This window comes from Melanerpes formicivorus, unplaced genomic scaffold (genome assembly GCF_026170545.1).
Source record: "Melanerpes formicivorus ecotype bairdi unplaced genomic scaffold, bMelFor1.0.p_v2 SCAF_49, whole genome shotgun sequence".
Lineage (NCBI taxonomy): Eukaryota > Metazoa > Chordata > Aves > Piciformes > Picidae > Melanerpes > Melanerpes formicivorus.
The window spans coordinates 1,233,140-1,246,231 of NW_027142401.1; the positions used below are offsets into that span (position 1 = coordinate 1,233,140).

Consider the following 13,092-nt stretch of genomic DNA (forward strand, 5'->3'; position numbering starts at 1 on the left):
AGAATAGAATAATAGAATAGAATAGAATAAACCAGGTTGGAAAAGACCTTTGAGACCATCAAGTGCAACCTATCATCCAACACCATCTAATCAACTAAACCATGGCACCAAGCGCCGCATCCAGTCTCTTCTTAAACACCTCCAGGGATGGTGACTCCACCACCTCCCTGGGCAGCCCATTCCAATGGCCAATCACTCTGTGAAGAAGAACTTCTTAACATCCAGCCTAAACCTCCCCTGGTGCAGCTTGAGACTGTGTCCTCTTGTTCTGGTGCTGGTTGCCTGGGAGAAGAGACCAGCCCCCACCTGGCTACAACCTCCCTTCAAGTAGTTGTAGATGGCAATAAGGTTAGATGTTCTTGCTGCATCATTAGTGAGAATCAAATCTTCTGATATTTAGTCAGGCTTTTTAACAAAATGAGTTTTTTCCTTTTCCACCTTTGTTTGACTTTTACCTAGTGCTGGATATGCCTATCAATAGTTTTTCATTGCAATGTCTGTTCTAAGTGTTGGTGTCATGTCCAGCTAGTAGCCCCTCCCGTGGGTAACTCGGCTTCTCTGTCCTGATGACTTCCTTTTCACTGATGGCAATATAAAACAGTTAACCCAAATTAACCCAAAAATTCAAACCTGTCCAATAAGCTCCATTACAACACCTATTCTGTGAGACAGTTCTCTTCTTTGTTTTTTTTTCCCTTTTTTGTGGGTAACTATTGTGACTCTGCATTTGCCCCCTTAACAGTTTGCAAAAGGTAATAATTTGCAGTGCCCCCCCTTAATTCAATGTCAGTTTCAGCATATTCTAATGTGTTATATTTAATAGCAATCAAGATGGTCCATAGAAGACATGGAAAAGAAAAGCAGTGATTGGTGAAGAAAATAAATCAGGAATAGAAACCTCAGACTATTGAAGGGCAAAGGTTACCTCCCCCCGGAAACCACTCTTCCCAAGCTGGTATGTGCCTGCACAAAAATAAAGACAAGAAAAAATATTATTAATAAGGCCTCCATGAGAGAATGACATTTTCAGGCATTAAGAAATCAGCCAGCAGAGGAGAGAAGCATGAAATGATTCCAAACAAATGAAGACTGAGCTGTATTCAGCTGCTTTATCTCTTCCCAAGGAGGAAGAGGCAATCTTGGAGCAAACGGCATTTGTCAGTCATCAGGACTTTAATAGAAAGAAAGGGCTCTAAGACTTTTTTTGCAATAACCACAGAGAGATGAGCTGTATTTAGACTTGACAGGCATCTAGGCTTGATCCAGACTGTGGAGCTCACAGGATATTTCTCCTGAGGAATTACAGCACAACCTGAACGAGCTACGTATGGATCACAACAGATACTGCACGTTTCACGAATATTTTGTTCTGCTGCCTGTGAAATTTCAGGTAACACCCAGTTCCCTTGGCATTTCTGGACGATTTAACTAGCCAGAAACTGTAGCCAGGGTACTCAGTGTAGTATATATCCCTGCTACAGATATTGTAACTTTTGGATAGGAGCAGGATAAAGTTGGCCTGGTAAAATTGGCAAACTTCAGTGCGGCATGCAGCATGCCAGCAACAGTTCCAGAAGTTACTGGATATGCATTCACATCACAGAACCACGATTCCTTCTTGCTTCTCTCTTGCCCTGTGTGATGCTCAGCGAATTCAGGAATGAATGATGGCTCTTTCTCTTCCCTTCTTTCTCCCACCCACTTTGCCTTCACTTACTGATGGGTATGTGAATACGCTCTTGAATCGTAACCACCCTGTAAGAATATCGTCAGGTTCTGTGGGCAAAAATAGAACCCTGTAAATTGTGTTTGTGTAACAGAGTTGACTGAATCATCACTGATATCAGGAGATGCGGCAGCTCGTAGCCTACAAGCCCTAAAATCGTTGCTTCAGTCTAGTGTTCTTGGGATTACTCACACACACGCGATTTTCATTTAAAAGATCTGCTTATTTCAAGATATTTTAAGGATCTGAAATGACCTCCCAACAGATATACTCCTTGTGATGAATTCAGGTTAATCTCCAGAACTGCAGGAGATTATGTATCTGAAAATATTTTTTCTTACCAGACTATCCTCTTCCTCTCAGACCTTTCTCAGTCTCAACCTTATGTGGCCTATATCACAGTATCACAGTATCGCTAGGGTTGGAAGAGACCTCGAGGATCATAGAGTCCAGCCTGTCACCACAGACCTCATGACTAGACCATGGCTTTTCTGAGATCCTTAGATTGCTTTCTGTTTCTCATTGTCTCTGAACCCTCACTTTTAATTATTTTCCAATTTATGCCTAGTCTTTCTCTCTTACAGATCCAATGTAAACAACAAACAAGGCCCTTATTATTCCAATATTCTCCTGCTGCTGCAGTACTACAACATCAGGCAGTCTCAGTTATTCAGTGAACTGGTTGCATCACCAGTACCCACCTGCTTGACAGATTTAACCAACAAACTTCTTCCAAAATTCTTTGTTTCATTTTTCTATGGTAGCCTCACCTCTAATATGATGGAATCATAGAATGATAGAATCATAGAGTGATAGAGTCATAGAGTGACAGAATCACAGAGCGATAGAATCATAGAATGATAGAATCATAGAGTGATAGAATCATAGAATAATAAAATCATAGAATGATAGAATCATAGGAACATAGAATCATAGAATCACAGAATGGTCTGGCTTGGAAAGGACCTCCGAAGGTCATCTAGTCCAAACTCCTCTGCAGTAAGCAGAGGCATTCTCAACTAGATCAGGCTGCCCAGGGCCCTGTCGAGCCTGACCTTGAATATCTCCAGGGATGGGGCAGCTTAGTGTAAGCTTGAGCTGATGATATCAAGATAGGAGAGAAGAATTACTACCTGATCTATTAAGTTTAAAAAAAAGAGAGAGAAGCTTTTCTGTGAAGCACAAAAGGATTGGTATTTCTGATCTCTGTTAATTCTAATGTGGTTTACAGCTGGGAATATTCCTTTCAGAAAGATAAACTTCTGAGGGCTCAGTTGGGAATTTTTCTCCATGTGTCTTTTCTACTGCTTTAAATCTCCTCTATAGCAGAATCACAAGGTGAAGATTCATAATCAGATTATATGGCCCAGTGATTCCAAATATTACCTGATTACTTCATCTGCCAGATGAAGGGTACACAATGACGTTCTTCAAAACTAATTGAGAGAGAGAAAGATAGTAATACTTGGGAGGGGGGTTACCTTTACTGGGAAAAATCCTGGAAAACTATTTTCCAAAATTAATTGATTGCCCCTCAGACATCAAGGAATAGGTAGCTTGCTATACCTGACTTAACAGCAGGTGCAGATGATGCACACTGGAGAAACACTGCACGGGAGCAACACTATGCACCAGAACTAACTCTCTCTCTGAATTCATTCATGAGCATTTTCATTGTTCTTCTTATAGAAAAGATACCCTGAAGACTATGGTCAGATATTTAAGATGGTGGAATGAAATGCTTAAAACATTGTGAGGTTCCATCCTTGACTTTATCTGAAATCTGTTGCCATTGGGCAGGATGGTGATGTATGCTGTGTTGTATTGCAATGAGCTTTATGGAGCAGAAGAGTTAAATATTGTAAATAAACTACACAGGCCAGGGGAAGGAATAGAATAGAATAGAATAGAATAGAATAGAATAGAATAGAATAGAATAGAATAGAATAGACCAGACCAGACCAGACCAGACCAGACCAGACCAGATTGGAAAAGACCTTCAAGATCATCAAGTCCAACCTATCATCCAACACTATCTAATCAACTAAACCATGGTAACAAGCACCCCATCCAGTCTCTTCCTAAACACCTCCAGTGATGGTGACACCACTACTTCCCTGGGCAGCCCATTCCAATGGCAAATCAAATCACTCCTTCCATGAAGTACTTCTTCCTAACACCCAGCCTAAACCTCCCCTGGTGCAGTTTGAGACTGTGTCCTCTTGTTATGTCACAGAGACCAACCCCCACCTGGCTACAGCCTCCCTTCAGGTAGTTGTAGACAGCCATAAGGTCTCTGCTGAGCCTCCTCTTCTCCAGGGTAATCAAGCCCAGCTCCCTCAGCCTCTCCTCATAGGGCTTGTGCTTGAGACCTCTAACTAGCTTTGTTGCTCTTCTCTGGACACATTCCAGCAACCCAACATCTTTCCTAAACTGAGGGGCCCAGAACTGGACACAGTACTCAAGGTGTGGCCTAACCAGTGCTGAGTACAGGGGCAGAATGACCTCCCTGCTCCTGCTGGCCACAGTTCCTGATACAACAGTGCAACTGACCAAAAAGAGAAATAGTTTTCAAGTAAGACAAAGAGAAAATTATATTCTGGGGTTGGAATATTAATGAAAAGTGCAGTTAAAGTCTAGGAAATTCTAAATCATTGGTTTTTGAAGTTTTTCCTAATTTTTATTTAGGAAATGCCACAAAGGAATCTTTGGTAGTGCACCACAAAGTCATATAAAGAAGATGTAAAAGCAACTATTAAACTTTGCTTTGAAACCCTCACACTTATACATTCCAGCAGGGGAAAAAGGGTGCTGAATAACTTGTGCTTCTGGATTTTGAGGTCTGTGTTTTTGAGAAATACACTACCTGGCATCAAATACCTATAAAGTAGACTTAACACCAGGCCTGAGGCAAATCAGCGTGGTTCCACTTCTGCCAACAGACTATTTTGAAACTGATGTGCCATTATTTTCACAGACCATCAAGATAATTTTTGAGCACACCAAATTAAGTGGTGAATACACCCCTTACAAAATGTTCTCTTTCAAAACCTCCATTGAAATACAAGGAGTGGGCAGAGCTCACACTGCTAGGTGAATGCGATGTGAATTGCATGGAGAAGATAGAGTGACTCTGAAATTATCGTCAATTAGAGTTGCCAAATTAAGTAAGGGGGAAAAAAATATATATAATGGACAAGATATGGAGGTGTCAGTTACAGAGATTTAGTTTCTACTAAAAATGCAGGCAAAGCTGTAAAGACAACATGACAGTACATAATGATCTGCTTATTATTCAGCATCTATTAAAATCTCCGCTTTTTAAGAACTTACATTCTTTTGGTTTCCTAGATCTGGTAGTTGGTAAACCTTTCTTTTTGCCAGTCCCAGCGCTGGATGGCTTCATTCAATGCTACGTTTTTAATGTGAAACTGCTAAAACAAACCAAGAAAAAATCCTTAAGGAACTTATCATAATATCATAGTATCAGTCAGGGTTGGAAGGGACCACAAGGATCATCTAGTTCCAACCCCCCTGCCATGGGCAGGGACACCCCACACTAGAGCAAGCTGGCCAGAGCCTCGTCCAGCCTGCTCTTAAACACCTCCAGGGACAGTGCCCCAACCACCTCCCTGCACAACCCATTCCAGGGCTTCACCACTCTCATGGAGAAGAACCTCCTCCTCACATCTAGCCTGAATCTCCCTACCAGCTTCATTCCATTCCCCCTAGTCCTATCACTACCTGATATCCTGAGAAGTCCCTCCCCAGCCTTCTTGTAGGCCCTCTTCAGATACTGGAAGGCCACAATTAGGTCACCTCGGAGCCTTCTCTTCTCCAGACTGAACAGCCCCAACTCCTTCACTTGACAAAAGGTTGTGCTTTGTCAACCTAAAATGATTGTTTATCCATTTAAGCATCTCTTGAAGACTTGGAACTAATCAACCCCACCACAGACAGTGAGCTGCTTGAAAGAGTCCATCACAGAGCCATGAGGATGATTAAGGGAGTGGAACACTTTCTGTATGAGGAGAGACTGAGGGAGCTGGGGTTCTTTAGCTTAGAGAAGAGGAGACTGAGAGGTGATCTCATCAATGGTTATAAATTTGTAAAGGGTGAGTGCCAAGAGGATGGAGCCAGGCTCTGCTCGGTGGTGCCCAGTGACAGGACAAAGGGCAATGGGTGGAAGTTGAAGCATAGGAGGTTTCACATAAATATGAGGAAACGTTTTTTCACTGTGAGGGTGACAGAGCACTGAAGCAGGCTGCCCAGGGGGGTTGTGGAGTCTCCCTCTCTGGAGATATTCAAAACTCACCTGGATTCATTCCTGTGTAATCTGGTGTAGATGCTCCTGCCCTGGCAGGGGGTTGGACTGGATGATCTTTCGAGGTTGCTTCCAGCCCCTGAAATTCTGTGGTCCTGTGATACTGTCGAGTTCATCTCATATTGCTTTTGTCATTGCCTGTTAAGAACAAACACAAATTGGGATTCTTTTGACTGGTTTCGCTATTTCAAGATATTTCCTCTCCTATAAAAAATTCCTTTAGAAGAAAAAAAAAAACAAGAAGAAGAAGAAGGTAGCAGAAAGAAAACCACCTTTTTTTCAACAGTTTTTTTGCAAAATTCTCTGGATTGATCAGTGGCACTAAAGGTGAATTTTAAAATACCTACCCACAGACTTCAAATGAGGAAAAAAAAAAAATGCCCAAATTTTTGCAATCTCCAGATTCAAAACAGTAAGCTTCTTGGGGCAGAGACCATCAAAAGATTGTATTTGTACGTGGTGCTTAGCACAGTGAGACTCCAGTTTTTGACTGCAGCCACTGAGTGCTACTGTAATAGAAATAATAAGTGATAATAATAATAAAGTCTGCTTATTAACTTGACAGGCTGTTTTTGAAATAATGAGTCATCAAGGAAACTAATTTTTTCCCCAATAAGCAATTCAGCCATTTCCTCTTATCACAGATAATATACATCTGTCTCCTATGCTGTTTGCAGAAATTCTGTAGATGTGCTGTGTCTTCTCATGAGAAAATTGATTCATGAAATGGAACAATTTTTCTCAGACTCATGATTTCTTCTTTATTGAGGGCCAAATTGAGCCTGTGTTCAATTGCCCATGTCTAGGACAGCAAGTAGCTATAGCAGCTCCAGAGCAAGCCAGGGAAGAAACTGTGACTCAGAGTCCCTTTCTCAGCCTCAGCTGCCTACTTGCTCCAGAAAGAAACTGCTAATGCTCTACAGTATATACTGTTTACCACCACTGCCAGCTCAGCTCAACTTGCTGCCAAGTTGAGAGGTAAAAGTCAAGATTAGTTTCACATCCTCCTCATGTCTGCAGAGGACATGAAAAAAAACCGAAAAGCATTCTAAGTGAAAAGCTTTTATTTGCCATTCTGTGGCATACTCAAAATCTGTGGAGGCTGTGTGGAGACTCAGTGCTTCAGTAAGGACAGATAAACCCAGGCATCAATTTGACCCTTCATTATCAGCTGACAGCATGTGATTAAGGAAACAAAATCCTCAAAAGTGGAAAATTCAAATTCAGATCTTTCTTCTACCTAATTAAAATGTTAGTTTCAAAGTAATTTCTCCTTGACTCGAGACACCACCCATAAAAAAACCTTAAGACCCCCGTATAGGTCTTTAGTTTACAATATCACGCTGGAACACCCAGCATGTTTCACTGACAATGTTCTACAGGGAGGCAAGAATGTTTATAGTCTCTTCTTTCAGAGATTTCAGAGTTGCCAGTGGTAACTGAAGTGCCTTTGATTGCCTTTATTTGCTATGTAGATCCATATTAATGACTAAATAAAATAGCCAGATGATTCGAGCTCTCAGAGAAAAAAAAAAAATCACCTCTGATTTTGGATCAAAGACATGTTTAACAATATCCCCAGTCCTCATGCATCCACACCACACAATTTTATGTACTCATCATCAATCATATGCCTTATGATTAATTTGAGTCGTTATGAGTAACGTCTATCACCGCAGTCCTGGCATGAATAATTATTGTTCTGCACCCTGCTGAGATAACTCATTTCTGACAAAGATCTGCAATTTAATATCTGCATAAAAAGAAAGATTAAATTGGAATACTTTGTTAGAATGGTGTAGCCTCCTCATAATTTTTGTAATAAACTTTTTTTGCATCCTGGGAATTGATGACTGCTTCAAAGGACAACATGTGCAGCAGACCTCAAGAACGTGGAGATACTGTTGTTGCAGTTCCTCCTCAATCTTTCAATCAACATGTGGGATTTGTGTATCAAAAATAGTAATGGAGCCTGCTGGTTTCCTGGAGACTTGTACTGCAACTAACAACCACAGAAACAAACCCGGGTCATTCTGAGAAAGAAAGAATATCATAGGTGAGGTCAAAAGAAGATGGAATTTGACACACACAAAAAAAGTCCAGTCAACTGCAGACATTGTGAGTCAGACTGGAGAAAGAGTGGACAGCAAGACAGAACAGAAAGGAGCTGGAAATCTAATGAGCACAGCTGGCAGCTGCAAACCAAAGCCCAAAGTATGATCCACATCAAGAAATCATGTTTGGCCAGAGCTGCAATTTGTCCCTTCTGTGGCATCAACAATTTCCTCCTTGGGGAGCATTAGTGGTGCTGCCTTGCGCAACAGCCGTGGTGAGAGCATCACCATGGCTCGCACAGAGGAGTGAAAGCAAATTGACACAGACCCTGTTTGTGTCTATCATTAAGTCAAACAAGACCAAAAACCCCAGCTTCTCCATCTTCCAGGCAGGTGTTCAAGGCAATAGATAGCTATTTTTGTTCTAACTCAAAGAACATTTAAGTGTGACATGTGAAATGAAAAAGAACTAACAGAAGAGACTGAGAAGTTCTCAATTTCAAAATACCCTACAGTCTGGCAGTTGAATTTCTTCTTACCAATGAAATGAGAAAGACATATTTTTCAGTCTTCCAACAGCAGAAGAGGGATTTGAGCCCAGGTTTCCCACAGGCTGTATGAGAGCCCTTACTAGTGTGCAAGTGAGTAAAGCAGACAGTGCCTTCTGCTGTGTGAATCTAGACTTTGAAGCCATAACAAGACATTCTGGCAGTTGGGGCAGGATGTCAGTTTAATACCATCCTGCCTTCTTTCCACATGTAATGAAAAAGTAGCAGAAATAAGTGGTAAAAGCTTTTTACCTTTACTATCATATAAGCGGCTACTCAGAAAGTCAGCATATGGGCCTCTTGCCCCAGCCTTGCTACAGCTTTGCTTTTCCTTTTTTTCCCTCCCTTCTGAAACTGCAGTTCATCAGCTCTTCTAAAACTTGAATAGACCAAGCTGTTTTAAACACATCTTCTAGTGATTCAGCCTTAGTATCATGGCTCTGGTACAAATTCTGCCTACAACTGTTAAGGAAAGACAGTTTCCTTCTTTCTTGGCGTGCCTCTACAACAGCATCCCTTCCCCCAGAAAACACTGCCTGCTTCTCTTCTGAGCCATGAACTTTTTATACTAGACTGAATCCTTCGTTTCAGATCTTGTAAAAGTCAGCCCAGTTATTTTTCAAACCATAAACAGGTATTAATATTTGCAATTAGTGTCTTATCCCCTCTTCTAAACCTGATGCATCCCCCATCAGGGTATATTTTTGCACTTCTGAATGACCGCACACTTCTGAGCGATTTTTCCTACTGGCTTTGTTTTGTTTAATCACATGGATTAATGTCATTAGTATTAAATCAGCATCTGTATTAATGCATTGTATTTTCTACAGGTATCTTTCCCTACTTCTTCAAACAGTTAAAGAAAACCATAGATCTGGTCTCCTCGAGTTTGTAGTCTCTGAAGCAGCAGCAAGCAGTAGCTCCTGTTCTCTTGCTCTTGGCACAGCACCAGTCCTGAGGCCTGAAGATGAACTATCATGTCTATGGTCAGAACTTTTTCACTCCTGAAACTTTTGAAAAAATAACTAGAATAAGGATCTATTCCATATTTTAATAGCCTCCCATGAACTCTTGGACGAGGGACTTCAAAAGAGCAGCAAAGATGTCTGTTGTATTTTGTAGTCTACCGGTAGAGTTTAAGGTCAAAAAAAACCCCAGTAGGTCACTTGATGTGTTCTTTCATACCTCACAGCCCAATAAAGGTACATTTGCATTGAGGTAATTACTTTTGTAATTAGCTGTCTCCCTGCCACAATTTGCATGAATCATTCTTCCTGTTAAATATATCTTCTCCTTTCTGAGTTGAATTTGACTTCAGCTTCTAATCATTGATTTTGCCATTCCTTTCTCAGATTTTGCTTCCACTACACAAAGTTATTCACACTAAAAGTCACTGCTTATTCTTCTTATTACTATGTACACTATGTATTTTGTCTTTTACTGTCCAGCATTTACTCCATCCCTTTAATCCTTCTGATGTCCCCTTCATGTATTTGAATAAGTCTCTCTATAAACGGCACTGTTCCCTCCGCACTGCTACTGCTAATATTTTAACTGATAAAACTGCAGTTGCCTTTTCACATCTGCTCAGGGCAGTGGTTATGCTGTGATTAGCTGAGTCTTCCTTGCCATCACAATAATCCATCAAACATGAGAATCCAATCCTCATTTTACTACCTCCCACCCACTCACAGCTCAAAATAGCCTGGATTTGATATGCTTCCAGGTGCCCTGCAAGAATGAGAGAGAACTTTTAAGCAAGGTTCAAGAAACACTTGTCATAGTGGTGAAGGGGTAAAAATGAGTAACTCAAGATGGTTAGCTCATTGGACTTCTGGAACAAGTTCCAGAAACGGGGATTTTTGCAAAAACACAGTGTCATACTGCACAGGAGTGAAGTGGTTAGCTCCTTTCTTAAATAATTTTATATCCAAGTGAAGGAAGAAAGAAGATTTACAGAGTCACACCAGGGAATTAGCCTTAATGTAAGTGGAGTTATGTTTCTTTTAAAGCAGAGAAATGTCTGATGAATTTTCTATTATTTAAATGGCTGAGGGTTTCTTTTTTTATTCCCTATTTTACTTGGGCACATACATCCTTCAACCATTGCACCTGAAATCGTCTGTGTCGTTTTTCTTTCATACTTGTTCACTGCACAAATGAGGGAATTGCTGTGGTACATTTAATAAAATATTAAATTCAAATTTTAGGAGATTGAAAAAGCAAACAGCTTTCAATTCCCCAATCATGAATATCAACATAGCAGCTTGCTTCACAGTGTCAAGGTTTGAGTTCAGAATGCAGACAAAGATTCCCATCTCATGAATAAATTACTATTTGGAACGGAGGAAAGAAAATAAGAATTATCATTGGGTTATCAGTCCAATAATCTCACATCACACCATCATATTTGACTTCAGAAAGTAGTAGTAGTGATGCCTTTGAAGTAGGTATGCACTTTTTGTAGCATGATCGTTAATTAGCACAGCAGTTTCAGTTGTTTGATAGCTTTAATTAAAACACACAAAAAAAAAAAACCCAGATGAGGCAAAAAACCTAAGGATAACACCACACAGATACTCTTTTACCTACAATTTCAGATCTTAATCAAAAATGTATTTAGTTTGCATAAGTTTTGTGCTCCTGTAACTCTGGCACCTTCAATCTTCTGACTTGTTAGAATCTAGTTTCTCACCACTAGCAAGCACAGGGTAAATTCAGCTCAGAAATCTGAATAAGCTGAAGGTTGGGAAAGTCTGAATCGCCTCACTATAAACCATATTTCTGCTTTTTCAGGTTCTATCCACTTCTCAGTGATGCTACTTTGGCATCAAAGTGAAATTTGTTCGTTTGTTTCAGTTTTCTTCATTCCAGCACAGAAATGAAGAAGAAAAAAAAAAGGGATCAGATGTACCAGCAGATTTTGCCACAGGGAAGGATTTTCTAGTGCTGATTTCATATAGATCCAGAATCTTAAGTTTCAAAAACCTTGGTTAAACGTTTCCTTACATTTCTTGCCAGTCCACTGTTGCTCCCTTACTGCTCATTTTCCACCCTTCTCAGCATAGGCACTGACAGATTGGATGATTTGAAGGAGCAATTTTGGGAACTTGAGCTACAAACAGGCAGAGGGGTGAATGACTTCTCTTGTCTTAGGATGGATGCCAAGCATGTGGAAGGCTCTCTTGAGGTGCATACAGGAAAGAACTGGAACAACTCATCAGAAACTCAACACAACAGCAAATATTACTTTGATTTCTGTGTTTTTAAAAAGTTAAGACTAACATATTTTAGGACTGTAAACTGTCAGACATGGTTGCCTCAGCACTGCCCTGCAGGTAGCCCCCCAAGATTCACCATTGTTCTCCTTGCTCTTGGATTTGCCTGGAAAAGAAGAGTGAGCAGGCAGGCAGGAAGAAAACATGGGGACATCCAGCCAGAGCACTAAACAGAGTAAGTGAAAGACCAAGACTTTGGGACATCTCACAGTGTCCACCTAGTTTTTCCTCATATCAAAGCAGGAGAGAGGAGTACCTGGAAGAGGCATTCTTATTCAATCTACCTCTGGTTCAGCTCTTGGAAAATCTGCACCAGTAAATGGAATTTGTCCTTTGCCTTTCAAAGGTGATAGCTAATACTTACACAAGAACCAATGATGCTTTCTTTCATCACAAAATAAAACTGAAGAGCAAATATATCTATACAATATCTTGTTTACATCTAAGCATATTAGCTTTTAGCTAAAATATATAAGGCCCTAACCTCTGGTCTAGCCCAGCCTGTCTGTTGCTGCGGCAGGACCTGGACCCTGGTAATCATTTTCTTGCAGCCAGGTGTGCACCCCTACTTGGGTACCCACAACCTCAATAGTAAGGTCAAACAAAGAAGACAATATAGGAAGCATCCTGCACTCTGGCATTCAAGGTAGCATGTCAGAACAGGGGTTTGCTGTTCAATAAAGGTTCTCAAAGAGAGGTGAGGAAGAAAAGTAATCAAATATAGCCAAAAATAAGTCCAAGGTAACGATGACATAGGCTTTCCTTCATTACTTTGCCTTTTCTTTAACCTCTCTCCCTATTTCACTCTTCTCCTTTATATCTGAGAAGTGTTCACTGCTAATATAAAAAGAAAAGAATGTGTAACACAAGAACATTAAAGCAAGCTGGATTTGTTTTTCAAATGAATCTTGTGAGGATTCAGTAATTGCTGTGAAACAAATCATTATTAATTGATCTCTATGATACCACAAGCTTTGTCACTTTCTTTTGTAGCTCTCTTGTTCTGCACCTACAGTTTGGTATTTTAAGGTCTCAACACCCACACCTTTTAATTTTCCCATGAAATGTTCTGCAACTTCACTTTTCTGTTATTGCTTTGTGTTTTGGAGGAAAAGTATTGATTTAATTTACCGGCATTGCAGCTCTCTATAGCTCCGGCTCT

At 40.5% G+C, this 13,092-nt stretch overlaps 1 long non-coding RNA gene across 1 annotated transcript in view; it reads right to left on the bottom strand.

Moving 5' to 3' along the window:
- Positions 1-672: 672 nt before the first annotated feature.
- LOC137452124 (uncharacterized) overlaps positions 673-13,092 on the bottom strand; it is a 41,043-nt gene continuing 28,623 nt past the window's right edge. Inside the window, exons 3-5 of the long non-coding RNA XR_010989973.1 lie at positions 6,042-6,188; positions 5,060-5,160; positions 673-963 (exon numbers count right to left, since the gene is read on the bottom strand). This is a non-coding gene — a long non-coding RNA (uncharacterized lncRNA). The remainder of the gene's footprint in view (positions 964-5,059; positions 5,161-6,041; positions 6,189-13,092) is intronic.